Consider the following 14,371-nt stretch of genomic DNA (forward strand, 5'->3'; position numbering starts at 1 on the left):
ATTATTTAAGGACTTTGCTGCATTATTTAAGGACTCTGCTGCATTTTTTAAGGACTCTGCTGAAGCATTTGAGGACTCTGCTGCATTATTTAAGCACTTTGCTGCGGTATTTAAGGACTCTGTTGCATTATTTAAGGACTTTGTTGCATTATTTAAGGACTCTGCTGCATTAGTTAAGGACTTTGCTGCATTATTTAAGGACTCTGCTGCATTATTTACCGACGTTGTTGCATTATTTAAGAACTGTGCTGCTTTATTTAAGGACTTTGCATTATTTAAGGACTATGCTGCATTATTTAATGACTTTGCTGAAGCATTTGAGGACTCTGCTGCATTATTAGAGGACTCTGCTGCATTATTTAATGACTTTGTTGGATTTTTTAAGGACTCTGCTGCATTATTTAAGGAATTTGCTGCTATATTAAAGGACTCTGCTTCAGTATTTAAGGACTCTGCTGCAGTATTTAAGGACTCTGCTGCATTATTTAAGGACTCTGCTGCATAATTTAAGGACTTTGCTGCATTATTTAAGGACTCTGCTGCATTATTTAAGGACTTTGTTGCATTATTTAAGGACTCTGCTGCATTATTTAAGGACTTTACTGCATTATTTAAGGACTCTGCTGCATTATTTAAGGACTTTCTTGCATTATTTAAGGACTCTGCTGCATTAGTTAAGGACTTTGCTGCATTATTTAAGGACTCTGCTGCATTATTTAACGACGTTGTTGCATTACTTAAGAACTGTGCTGCATTATTTAAGGACTTTGCTGCATTATTTAAGGACTATGCTGCATTATTTAATGACTTTGCTGAAGCATTTGAGGACTCTGCTGCATTATTAGAGGACTCTGCTGCATTATTTAAGGACTTGCTGCATTATTTAATGACTTTGTTGGATTTTTTTATGGACTCTGCTGCATTATTTAAGGAATTTGCTGCTATATTAAAGGACTCTGCTTCAGTATTTAAGGACTCTGCTGCGGTATTTAAGGACTCTGCTGCATTATTTAAGGACTCTGCTGCATTATTTAAGGACTTTGCTGCATTATTTAAGGAATCTGCTGCATTATTTAAGGACTTTGTTGCATTATCTAAGGACTCTGCTGCATTATTGAAGGACTTTGCTGCATTATTTAAGGACTCTGCTTCAGTATTTAAGGACTCTGCTGCATTATTTAAGGACTTTGTTGCATTATTTAAGGACTCTGCTGCATTATTTAAGGACTTTGCTGCATTATTTAAGGACTCTGCTGCATTATTTAAGGACTTTGCTGCAATATTTAAGGACTCTGCTTCAGTATTTAAGGACTCTGCTGCATTATTTAAGGACTTTGTTGCATTATTTAAGGACTCTGCTGCATTATTTAAGGACTTTGCTGCATTATTTAAGGACTCTGCTGCATTATTTAAGGACTCTGCTGAAGCATTTGAGGACTCTGCTGCATTATTTAAGCACTTTGCTGCGGTATTTAAGGACTCTGTTGCATTATTTAAGGACTCTGCTGCATTATTTAAGGACTTTGTTGCATTATTTAAGGACTCTGCTGCATTATTTAAGGACTTTGCTGCAATATTTAAGGACTCTGCTTCAGTATTTAAGGACTCTGCTGCATTATTTAAGGACTTTGCTGCATTATTTAAGGACTTTGTTGCATTATTTAAGTACTCTGCTGCATTATTTAAGGACTTTGTTGCATTATTTAAGGACTCTGCTGCATTATTTAAGGACTTTGTTGCATTATTTAATGACTCTGCTGCATTATTTAAGGACTTTGCAGCAATATTTAAGGACTCTGCTTCAGTATTTAAGGACTCTGCTGCATTATTTAAGGACTTTGTTGCATTATTTAAGGACGCTGCTGCATTATTTAAGGACTTTGCTGCATTATTTAAGGACAATGCTGCATTATTTAAGGACTCTGCTGAAGCATTTGAGGACTCTGCTGCATTATTTAAGCCCTTTGCTGCGGTATTTAAGGACTCTGTTGCATTATTTAAGGACTTTGTTGCATTATTTAAGGACTCTGCTGCATTAGTTAAGGACTTTGCTGCATTATTTAAGGACTCTGCTGCATTATTTAAGGACTTTGCTGCATTATTTAAGGACTCTGCTGCATTATTTAAGGACTCTGCTGAAGCATTTGAGGACTCTGCTGCATTATTTAAGCACTTTGCTGCGGTATTTAAGGACTCTGTTGCATTATTTAAGGACTCTGCTGCATTATTTAAGGACTTTGTTGCATTATTTAAGGACTCTGCTGCATTATTTAAGGACTTTGCTGCATTATTTAAGGACTCTGCTGCATTATTTAAGGACTCTGCTGAAGCATTTGAGGACTCTGCTGCATTATTTAAGCACTTTGCTGCGGTATTTAAGGACTCTATTGCATTATTTAAGGACTCTGATGCATTATTTAAGGACTTTGTTGCATTATTTAAGGACTCTGCTGCATTATTTAAGGACTTTGCTGCAATATTTAAGGACTCTGCTTCAGTATTTAAGGACTCTGCTGCATTATTTAAGGACTTTGCTGCATTATTTAAGGACTTTGTTGCATTATTTAAGTACTCTGCTGCATTATTTAAGGACTTTGTTGCATTATTTAAGGACTCTGCTGCATTATTTAAGGACTTTGTTGCATTATTTAATGACTCTGCTGCATTATTTAAGGACTTTGCAGCAATATTTAAGGACTCTGCTTCAGTATTTAAGGACTCTGCTGCATTATTTAAGGACTTTGTTGCATTATTTAAGGACGCTGCTGCATTATTTAAGGACTTTGCTGCATTATTTAAGGACAATGCTGCATTATTTAAGGACTCTGCTGAAGCATTTGAGGACTCTGCTGCATTATTTAAGCCCTTTGCTGCGGTATTTAAGGACTCTGTTGCATTATTTAAGGACTTTGTTGCATTATTTAAGGACTCTGCTGCATTAGTTAAGGACTTTGCTGCATTATTTAAGGACTCTGCTGCATTATTTAACGACGTTGTTGCATTATTTAAGAACTGTTCTGCATTATTTAAGGACTTTGCTGCATTATTTAAGGAATATGCTGCATTATTTAATGAATTTGCTGAAGCATTTGAGGACTCTGCTGCATTATTAGAGGACTCTGCTGCATTATTTAAGGACTTGCTGCATTATTTAATGACTTTGTTGGATTTTTTAAGGACTCTGCTGCATTATTTAAGGACATTGTTGCATTATTTAATGACTCTGCTGCATTATTTAAGGACTTTGCAGCAATATTTAAGGAATCTGCTTCAGTATTTAAGGACTCTGCTGCATTATTTAAGGACTTTGTTGCATTATTTAAGGACTCTGCTGCATTATTTAAGGACTTTGCTGCATTATTTAAGGACACTGCTGCATTATTTAAGGACTCTGCTGAAGCATTTGAGGACTCTGCTGCATTATTTAAGCACTTTGCGGCGGTATTTAAGGACTCTGTTGCATTATTTAAGGACTTTGTTGCATTGTTTAAGGACTCTGCTGCATTAGTTAAGGAGTTTGCTGCATTATTTAAGGACTCTGCTGCATTATTTAACGACGTTGTTGCATTATTTAAGAACTGTGCTGCATTATTTAAGGACTTTGCTGCATTATTTAAGGACTATGCTGCATTATTTAATGACTTTGCTGAAGCATTTGAGGACTCTGCTGCATTATTAGAGGACTCTGCTGCATTATTTAAGGACTTTGTTGCATTATCTAAGGACTCTGCTGCATTATTGAAGGACTTTGCTGCATTATTTAAGGACTCTGCTGCATTATTTAAGGACTTTGCTGCAATATTTAAGGACTCTGCTTCAGTATTTAAGGACTCTGCTTAAGCATTTGAGGACTCTGCTGCATTATTTAAGGACTTTGCTGCAATATTTAAGGACTCTGCTTCAGTGTTTAAGGACTCTGCTGCATTATTTAAGGACTTTGTTGCATTATTTAAGGACTCTGCTGCATTATTTAAGGACTTTGCTGAATTATTTAAGGACTCTGCTGCATTTTTTAAGGACTCTGCTGAAGCATTTGAGGACTCTGCTGCATTATTTAAGCACTTTGCTGCGGTATTTAAGGACTCTGTTGCATTATTTAAGGACTTTGTTGCATTATTTAAGGACTCTGCTGCATTAGTTAAGGACTTTGCTGCATTATTTAAGGACTCTGCTGCATTATTTACCGACGTTGTTGCATTATTTAAGAACTGTGCTGCTTTATTTAAGGACTTTGCATTATTTAAGGACTATGCTGCATTATTTAATGACTTTGCTGAAGCATTTGAGGACTCTGCTGCATTATTAGAGGACTCTGCTGCATTATTTAATGACTTTGTTGGATTTTTTAAGGACTCTGCTGCATTATTTAAGGAATTTGCTGCTATATTAAAGGACTCTGCTTCAGTATTTAAGGACTCTGCTGCAGTATTTAAGGACTCTGCTGCATTATTTAAGGACTCTGCTGCATTATTTAAGGACTTTGCTGCATTATTTAAGGACTCTGCTGCATTATTTAAGGACTTTGTTGCATTATTTAAGGACTCTAATGCATTATTTAAGGACTTTGCTGCAATATTTAAGGACTCTGCTTCAGTATTTAAGGACTCTGCTGCATTATTTAAGGACGTTGTTGCATTATTTAAGGACTCTGCTGCATTATTTAAGGACTTTACTGCATTATTTAAGGACTCTGCTGCATTATTTAAGGACTTTCTTGCATTATTTAAGGACTCTGCTGCATTAGTTAAGGACTTTGCTGCATTATTTAAGGACTCTGCTGCATTATTTAACGACGTTGTTGCATTACTTAAGAACTGTGCTGCATTATTTAAGGACTTTGCTGCATTATTTAAGGACTATGCTGCATTATTTAATGACTTTGCTGAAGCATTTGAGGACTCTGCTGCATTATTAGAGGACTCTGCTGCATTATTTAAGGACTTGCTGCATTATTTAATGACTTTGTTGGATTTTTTTATGGACTCTGCTGCATTATTTAAGGAATTTGCTGCTATATTAAAGGACTCTGCTTCAGTATTTAAGGACTCTGCTGCGGTATTTAAGGACTCTGCTGCATTATTTAAGGACTCTGCTGCATTATTTAAGGACTTTGCTGCATTATTTAATGAATCTGCTGCATTATTTAAGGACTTTGTTGCATTATCTAAGGACTCTGCTGCATTATTGAAGGACTTTGCTGCATTATTTAAGGACTCTGCTTCAGTATTTAAGGACTCTGCTGCATGATTTAAGGACTTTGTTGCATTATTTAAGGACTCTGCTGCATTAGATAAGGACTTTGCTGCATTATTTAAGGACTCTGCTGCATTATTTAAGGACTTTGCTGCAATATTTAAGGACTCTGCTTCAGTATTTAAGGACTCTGCTGCATTATTTAAGGACTTTGTTGCATTATTTAAGGACTCTGCTGCATTATTTAAGGACTTTGCTGCATTATTTAAGGACTCTGCTGCATTATTTAAGGACTTTGTTGCATTATCTAAGGACTCTGCTGCATTATTGAAGGACTTTGCTGCATTATTTAAGGACTCTGCTTCAGTATTTAAGGACTCTGCTGCATTATTTAAGGACTTTGTTGCATTATTTAAGGACTCTGCTGCATTAGATCAGGACTTTGCTGCATTATTTAAGGACTCTGCTGCATTATTTAAGGACTTTGCTGCAATATTTAAGGACTCTGCTTCAGTATTTAAGGACTCTGCTGCATTATTTAAGGACTTTGTTGCATTATTTAAGGACTCTGCTGCATTATTTAAGGACTTTGCTGCATTATTTAAGGACTCTGCTGCATTATTTAAGGACTCTGCTGAAGCATTTGAGGACTCTGCTGCATTATTTAAGCACTTTGCTGCGGTATTTAAGGACTCTGTTGCATTATTTAAGGACTCTGCTGCATTATTTAAGGACTTTGTTGCATTATTTAAGGACTCTGCTGCATTATTTAAGGACTTTGCTGCAATATTTAAGGACTCTGCTTCAGTATTTAAGGACTCTGCTGCATTATTTAAGGACTTTGCTGCATTATTTAAGGACTTTGTTGCATTATTTAAGTACTCTGCTGCATTATTTAAGGACTTTGTTGCATTATTTAAGGACTCTGCTGCATTATTTAAGGACTTTGTTGCATTATTTAATGACTCTGCTGCATTATTTAAGGACTTTGCAGCAATATTTAAGGACTCTGCTTCAGTATTTAAGGACTCTGCTGCATTATTTAAGGACTTTGTTGCATTATTTAAGGACGCTGCTGCATTATTTAAGGACTTTGCTGCATTATTTAAGGACAATGCTGCATTATTTAAGGACTCTGCTGAAGCATTTGAGGACTCTGCTGCATTATTTAAGCCCTTTGCTGCGGTATTTAAGGACTCTGTTGCATTATTTAAGGACTTTGTTGCATTATTTAAGGACTCTGCTGCATTAGTTAAGGACTTTGCTGCATTATTTAAGGACTCTGCTGCATTATTTAAGGACTTTGCTGCATTATTTAAGGACTCTGCTGCATTATTTAAGGACTCTGCTGAAGCATTTGAGGACTCTGCTGCATTATTTAAGCACTTTGCTGCGGTATTTAAGGACTCTGTTGCATTATTTAAGGACTCTGCTGCATTATTTAAGGACTTTGTTGCATTATTTAAGGACTCTGCTGCATTATTTAAGGACTTTGCTGCATTATTTAAGGACTCTGCTGCATTATTTAAGGACTCTGCTGAAGCATTTGAGGACTCTGCTGCATTATTTAAGCACTTTGCTGCGGTATTTAAGGACTCTATTGCATTATTTAAGGACTCTGCTGCATTATTTAAGGACTTTGTTGCATTATTTAAGGACTCTGCTGCATTATTTAAGGACTTTGCTGCAATATTTAAGGACTCTGCTTCAGTATTTAAGGACTCTGCTGCATTATTTAAGGACTTTGCTGCATTATTTAAGGACTTTGTTGCATTATTTAAGTACTCTGCTGCATTATTTAAGGACTTTGTTGCATTATTTAAGGACTCTGCTGCATTATTTAAGGACTTTGTTGCATTATTTAATGACTCTGCTGCATTATTTAAGGACTTTGCAGCAATATTTAAGGACTCTGCTTCAGTATTTAAGGACTCTGCTGCATTTTTTAAGGACTTTGTTGCATTATTTAAGGACGCTGCTGCATTATTTAAGGACTTTGCTGCATTATTTAAGGACAATGCTGCATTATTTAAGGACTCTGCTGAAGCATTTGAGGACTCTGCTGCATTATTTAAGCCCTTTGCTGCGGTATTTAAGGACTCTGTTGCATTATTTAAGGACTTTGTTGCATTATTTAAGGACTCTGCTGCATTAGTTAAGGACTTTGCTGAATTATTTAAGGACTCTGCTGCATTATTTAACGACGTTGTTGCATTATTTAAGAACTGTTCTGCATTATTTAAGGACTTTGCTGCATTATTTAAGGAATATGCTGCATTATTTAATGAATTTGCTGAAGCATTTGAGGACTCTGCTGCATTATTAGAGGACTCTGCTGCATTATTTAAGGACTTGCTGCATTATTTAATGACTTTGTTGGATTTTTTAAGGACTCTGCTGCATTATTTAAGGACATTGTTGCATTATTTAATGACTCTGCTGCATTATTTAAGGACTTTGCAGCAATATTTAAGGAATCTGCTTCAGTATTTAAGGACTCTGCTGCATTATTTAAGGACTTTGTTGCATTATTTAAGGACTCTGCTGCATTATTTAAGGACTTTGCTGCATTATTTAAGGACACTGCTGCATTATTTAAGGACTCTGCTGAAGCATTTGAGGACTCTGCTGCATTATTTAAGCACTTTGCGGCGGTATTTAAGGACTCTGTTGCATTATTTAAGGACTTTGTTGCATTGTTTAAGGACTCTGCTGCATTAGTTAAGGAGTTTGCTGCATTATTTAAGGACTCTGCTGCATTATTTAACGACGTTGTTGCATTATTTAAGAACTGTGCTGCATTATTTAAGGACTTTGCTGCATTATTTAAGGACTATGCTGCATTATTTAATGACTTTGCTGAAGCATTTGAGGACTCTGCTGCATTATTAGAAGACTCTGCTGCATTATTTAAGGACTTGCTGCATTATTTAATGACTTTGTTGGATTTCTTAAGGACTCTGCTGCATTATTTAAGGAATTTGCTGCTATATTAAAGGACTCTGCTTCAGTATTTAAGGACTCTGCTGCGGTATTTAAGGACCCTGCTGCATTATTTTAGGACTCTGCTGCATTATTTAAGGACTTTGCTGCATTATTTAAGGAATCTGCTGCATTATTTAAGGACTTTGTTGCATTATCTAAGGACTCTGCTGCATTATTGAAGGACTTTGCTGCATTATTTAAGGACTCTGCTGCATTATTTAAGGACTTTGCTGCAATATTTAAGGACTCTGCTTCAGTATTTAAGGACTCTGCTTAAGCATTTGAGGACTCTGCTGCATTATTTAAGGACTTTGCTGCAATATTTAAGGACTCTGCTTCAGTATTTAAGGACTCTGCTGCATTATTTAAGGACTTTGTTGCATTATTTAAGGACTCTGCTGCATTATTTAAGGACTTTGCTGCATTATTTAAGGACTCTGCTGCATTTTTTAAGGACTCTGCTGAAGCATTTGAGGACTCTGCTGCATTATTTAAGCACTTTGCTGCGGTATTTAAGGACTCTGTTGCATTATTTAAGGACTTTGTTGCATTATTTAAGGACTCTGCTGCATTAGTTAAGGACTTTGCTGCATTATTTAAGGACTCTGCTGCATTATTTACCGACGTTGTTGCATTATTTAAGAACTGTGCTGCTTTATTTAAGGACTTTGCATTATTTAAGGACTATGCTGCATTATTTAATGACTTTGCTGAAGCATTTGAGGACTCTGCTGCATTATTAGAGGACTCTGCTGCATTATTTAATGACTTTGTTGGATTTTTTAAGGACTCTGCTGCATTATTTAAGGAATTTGCTGCTATATTAAAGGACTCTGCTTCAGTATTTAAGGACTCTGCTGCAGTATTTAAGGACTCTGCTGCATTATTTAAGGACTCTGCTGCATAATTTAAGGACTTTGCTGCATTATTTAAGGACTCTGCTGCATTATTTAAGGACTTTGTTGCATTATTTAAGGACTCTGCTGCATTATTTAAGGACTTTACTGCATTATTTAAGGACTCTGCTGCATTATTTAAGGACTTTCTTGCATTATTTAAGGACTCTGCTGCATTAGTTAAGGACTTTGCTGCATTATTTAAGGACTCTGCTGCATTATTTAACGACGTTGTTGCATTACTTAAGAACTGTGCTGCATTATTTAAGGACTTTGCTGCATTATTTAAGGACTATGCTGCATTATTTAATGACTTTGCTGAAGCATTTGAGGACTCTGCTGCATTATTAGAGGACTCTGCTGCATTATTTAAGGACTTGCTGCATTATTTAATGACTTTGTTGGATTTTTTTATGGACTCTGCTGCATTATTTAAGGAATTTGCTGCTATATTAAAGGACTCTGCTTCAGTATTTAAGGACTCTGCTGCGGTATTTAAGGACTCTGCTGCATTATTTAAGGACTCTGCTGCATTATTTAAGGACTTTGCTGCATTATTTAAGGAATCTGCTGCATTATTTAAGGACTTTGTTGCATTATCTAAGGACTCTGCTGCATTATTGAAGGACTTTGCTGCATTATTTAAGGACTCTGCTTCAGTATTTAAGGACTCTGCTGCATTATTTAAGGACTTTGTTGCATTATTTAAGGACTCTGCTGCATTATTTAAGGACTTTGCTGCATTATTTAAGGACTCTGCTGCATTATTTAAGGACTTTGCTGCAATATTTAAGGACTCTGCTTCAGTATTTAAGGACTCTGCTGCATTATTTAAGGACTTTGTTGCATTATTTAAGGACTCTGCTGCATTATTTAAGGACTTTGCTGCATTATTTAAGGACTCTGCTGCATTATTTAAGGACTCTGCTGAAGCATTTGAGGACTCTGCTGCATTATTTAAGCACTTTGCTGCGGTATTTAAGGACTCTGTTGCATTATTTAAGGACTCTGCTGCATTATTTAAGGACTTTGTTGCATTATTTAAGGACTCTGCTGCATTATTTAAGGACTTTGCTGCAATATTTAAGGACTCTGCTTCAGTATTTAAGGACTCTGCTGCATTATTTAAGGACTTTGCTGCATTATTTAAGGACTTTGTTGCATTATTTAAGTACTCTGCTGCATTATTTAAGGACTTTGTTGCATTATTTAAGGACTCTGCTGCATTATTTAAGGACTTTGTTGCATTATTTAATGACTCTGCTGCATTATTTAAGGACTTTGCAGCAATATTTAAGGACTCTGCTTCAGTATTTAAGGACTCTGCTGCATTATTTAAGGACTTTGTTGCATTATTTAAGGACGCTGCTGCATTATTTAAGGACTTTGCTGCATTATTTAAGGACAATGCTGCATTATTTAAGGACTCTGCTGAAGCATTTGAGGACTCTGCTGCATTATTTAAGCCCTTTGCTGCGGTATTTAAGGACTCTGTTGCATTATTTAAGGACTTTGTTGCATTATTTAAGGACTCTGCTGCATTAGTTAAGGACTTTGCTGCATTATTTAAGGACTCTGCTGCATTATTTAAGGACTTTGCTGCATTATTTAAGGACTCTGCTGCATTATTTAAGGACTCTGCTGAAGCATTTGAGGACTCTGCTGCATTATTTAAGCACTTTGCTGCGGTATTTAAGGACTCTGTTGCATTATTTAAGGACTCTGCTGCATTATTTAAGGACTTTGTTGCATTATTTAAGGACTCTGCTGCATTATTTAAGGACTTTGCTGCATTATTTAAGGACTCTGCTGCATTATTTAAGGACTCTGCTGAAGCATTTGAGGACTCTGCTGCATTATTTAAGCACTTTGCTGCGGTATTTAAGGACTCTATTGCATTATTTAAGGACTCTGCTGCATTATTTAAGGACTTTGTTGCATTATTTAAGGACTCTGCTGCATTATTTAAGGACTTTGCTGCAATATTTAAGGACTCTGCTTCAGTATTTAAGGACTCTGCTGCATTATTTAAGGACTTTGCTGCATTATTTAAGGACTTTGTTGCATTATTTAAGTACTCTGCTGCATTATTTAAGGACTTTGTTGCATTATTTAAGGACTCTGCTGCATTATTTAAGGACTTTGTTGCATTATTTAATGACTCTGCTGCATTATTTAAGGACTTTGCAGCAATATTTAAGGACTCTGCTTCAGTATTTAAGGACTCTGCTGCATTATTTAAGGACTTTGTTGCATTATTTAAGGACGCTGCTGCATTATTTAAGGACTTTGCTGCATTATTTAAGGACAATGCTGCATTATTTAAGGACTCTGCTGAAGCATTTGAGGACTCTGCTGCATTATTTAAGCCCTTTGCTGCGGTATTTAAGGACTCTGTTGCATTATTTAAGGACTTTGTTGCATTATTTAAGGACTCTGCTGCATTAGTTAAGGACTTTGCTGCATTATTTAAGGACTCTGCTGCATTATTTAACGACGTTGTTGCATTATTTAAGAACTGTTCTGCATTATTTAAGGACTTTGCTGCATTATTTAAGGAATATGCTGCATTATTTAATGAATTTGCTGAAGCATTTGAGGACTCTGCTGCATTATTAGAGGACTCTGCTGCATTATTTAAGGACTTGCTGCATTATTTAATGACTTTGTTGGATTTTTTAAGGACTCTGCTGCATTATTTAAGGACATTGTTGCATTATTTAATGACTCTGCTGCATTATTTAAGGACTTTGCAGCAATATTTAAGGAATCTGCTTCAGTATTTAAGGACTCTGCTGCATTATTTAAGGACTTTGTTGCATTATTTAAGGACTCTGCTGCATTATTTAAGGACTTTGCTGCATTATTTAACGACACTGCTGCATTATTTAAGGACTCTGCTGAAGCATTTGAGGACTCTGCTGCATTATTTAAGCACTTTGCGGCGGTATTTAAGGACTCTGTTGCATTATTTAAGGACTTTGTTGCATTGTTTAAGGACTCTGCTGCATTAGTTAAGGAGTTTGCTGCATTATTTAAGGACTCTGCTGCATTATTTAACGACGTTGTTGCATTATTTAAGAACTGTGCTGCATTATTTAAGGACTTTGCTGCATTATTTAAGGACTATGCTGCATTATTTAATGACTTTGCTGAAGCATTTGAGGACTCTGCTGCATTATTAGAGGACTCTGCTGCATTATTTAAGGACTTTGTTGCATTATCTAAGGACTCTGCTGCATTATTGAAGGACTTTGCTGCATTATTTAAGGACTCTGCTGCATTATTTAAGGACTTTGCTGCAATATTTAAGGACTCTGCTTCAGTATTTAAGGACTCTGCTTAAGCATTTGAGGACTCTGCTGCATTATTTAAGGACTTTGCTGCAATATTTAAGGACTCTGCTTCAGTGTTTAAGGACTCTGCTGCATTATTTAAGGACTTTGTTGCATTATTTAAGGACTCTGCTGCATTATTTAAGGACTTTGCTGAATTATTTAAGGACTCTGCTGCATTTTTTAAGGACTCTGCTGAAGCATTTGAGGACTCTGCTGCATTATTTAAGCACTTTGCTGCGGTATTTAAGGACTCTGTTGCATTATTTAAGGACTTTGTTGCATTATTTAAGGACTCTGCTGCATTAGTTAAGGACTTTGCTGCATTATTTAAGGACTCTGCTGCATTATTTACCGACGTTGTTGCATTATTTAAGAACTGTGCTGCTTTATTTAAGGACTTTGCATTATTTAAGGACTATGCTGCATTATTTAATGACTTTGCTGAAGCATTTGAGGACTCTGCTGCATTATTAGAGGACTCTGCTGCATTATTTAATGACTTTGTTGCATTTTTTAAGGACTCTGCTGCATTATTTAAGGAATTTGCTGCTATATTAAAGGACTCTGCTTCAGTATTTAAGGACTCTGCTGCAGTATTTAAGGACTCTGCTGCATTATTTAAGGACTCTGCTGCATTATTTAAGGACTTTGCTGCATTATTTAAGGACTCTGCTGCATTATTTAAGGACTTTGTTGCATTATTTAAGGACTCTAATGCATTACTTAAGGACTTTGCTGCAATATTTAAGGACTCTGCTTCAGTATTTAAGGACTCTGCTGCATTATTTAAGGACGTTGTTGCATTATTTAAGGACTCTGCTGCATTATTTAAGGACTTTACTGCATTATTTAAGGACTCTGCTGCATTATTTAAGGACTTTCTTGCATTATTTAAGGACTCTGCTGCATTAGTTAAGGACTTTGCTGCATTATTTAAGGACTCTGCTGCATTATTTAACGACGTTGTTGCATTACTTAAGAACTGTGCTGCATTATTTAAGGACTTTGCTGCATTATTTAAGGACTATGCTGCATTATTTAATGACTTTGCTGAAGCATTTGAGGACTCTGCTGCATTATTAGAGGACTCTGCTGCATTATTTAAGGACTTGCTGCATTATTTAATGACTTTGTTGGATTTTTTTATGGACTCTGCTGCATTATTTAAGGAATTTGCTGCTATATTAAAGGACTCTGCTTCAGTATTTAAGGACTCTGCTGCGGTATTTAAGGACTCTGCTGCATTATTTAAGGACTCTGCTGCATTATTTAAGGACTTTGCTGCATTATTTAAGGAATCTGCTGCATTATTTAAGGACTTTGTTGCATTATCTAAGGACTCTGCTGCATTATTGAAGGACTTTGCTGCATTATTTAAGGACTCTGCTTCAGTATTTAAGGACTCTGCTGCATGATTTAAGGACTTTGTTGCATTATTTAAGGACTCTGCTGCATTAGATAAGGACTTTGCTGCATTATTTAAGGACTCTGCTGCATTATTTAAGGACTTTGCTGCAATATTTAAGGACTCTGCTTCAGTATTTAAGGACTCTGCTGCATTATTTAAGGACTTTGTTGCATTATTTAAGGACTCTGCTGCATTATTTAAGGACTTTGCTGCATTATTTAAGGACTCTGCTGCATTATTTAAGGACTTTGTTGCATTATCTAAGGACTCTGCTGCATTATTGAAGGACTTTGCTGCATTATTTAAGGACTCTGCTTCAGTATTTAAGGACTCTGCTGCATTATTTAAGGACTTTGTTGCATTATTTAAGGACTCTGCTGCATTAGATCAGGACTTTGCTGCATTATTTAAGGACTCTGCTGCATTATTTAAGGACTTTGCTGCAATATTTAAGGACTCTGCTTCAGTATTTAAGGACTCTGCTGCATTATTTAAGGACTTTGTTGCATTATTTAAGGACTCTGCTGCATTATTTAAGGACTTTGCTGCAT

This window comes from Phyllobates terribilis, unplaced genomic scaffold (assembly GCF_046119375.1).
Source record: "Phyllobates terribilis strain yellow unplaced genomic scaffold, ASM4611937v1 Scaffold_80__1_contigs__length_6766528, whole genome shotgun sequence".
NCBI lineage: Eukaryota > Metazoa > Chordata > Amphibia > Anura > Dendrobatidae > Phyllobates > Phyllobates terribilis.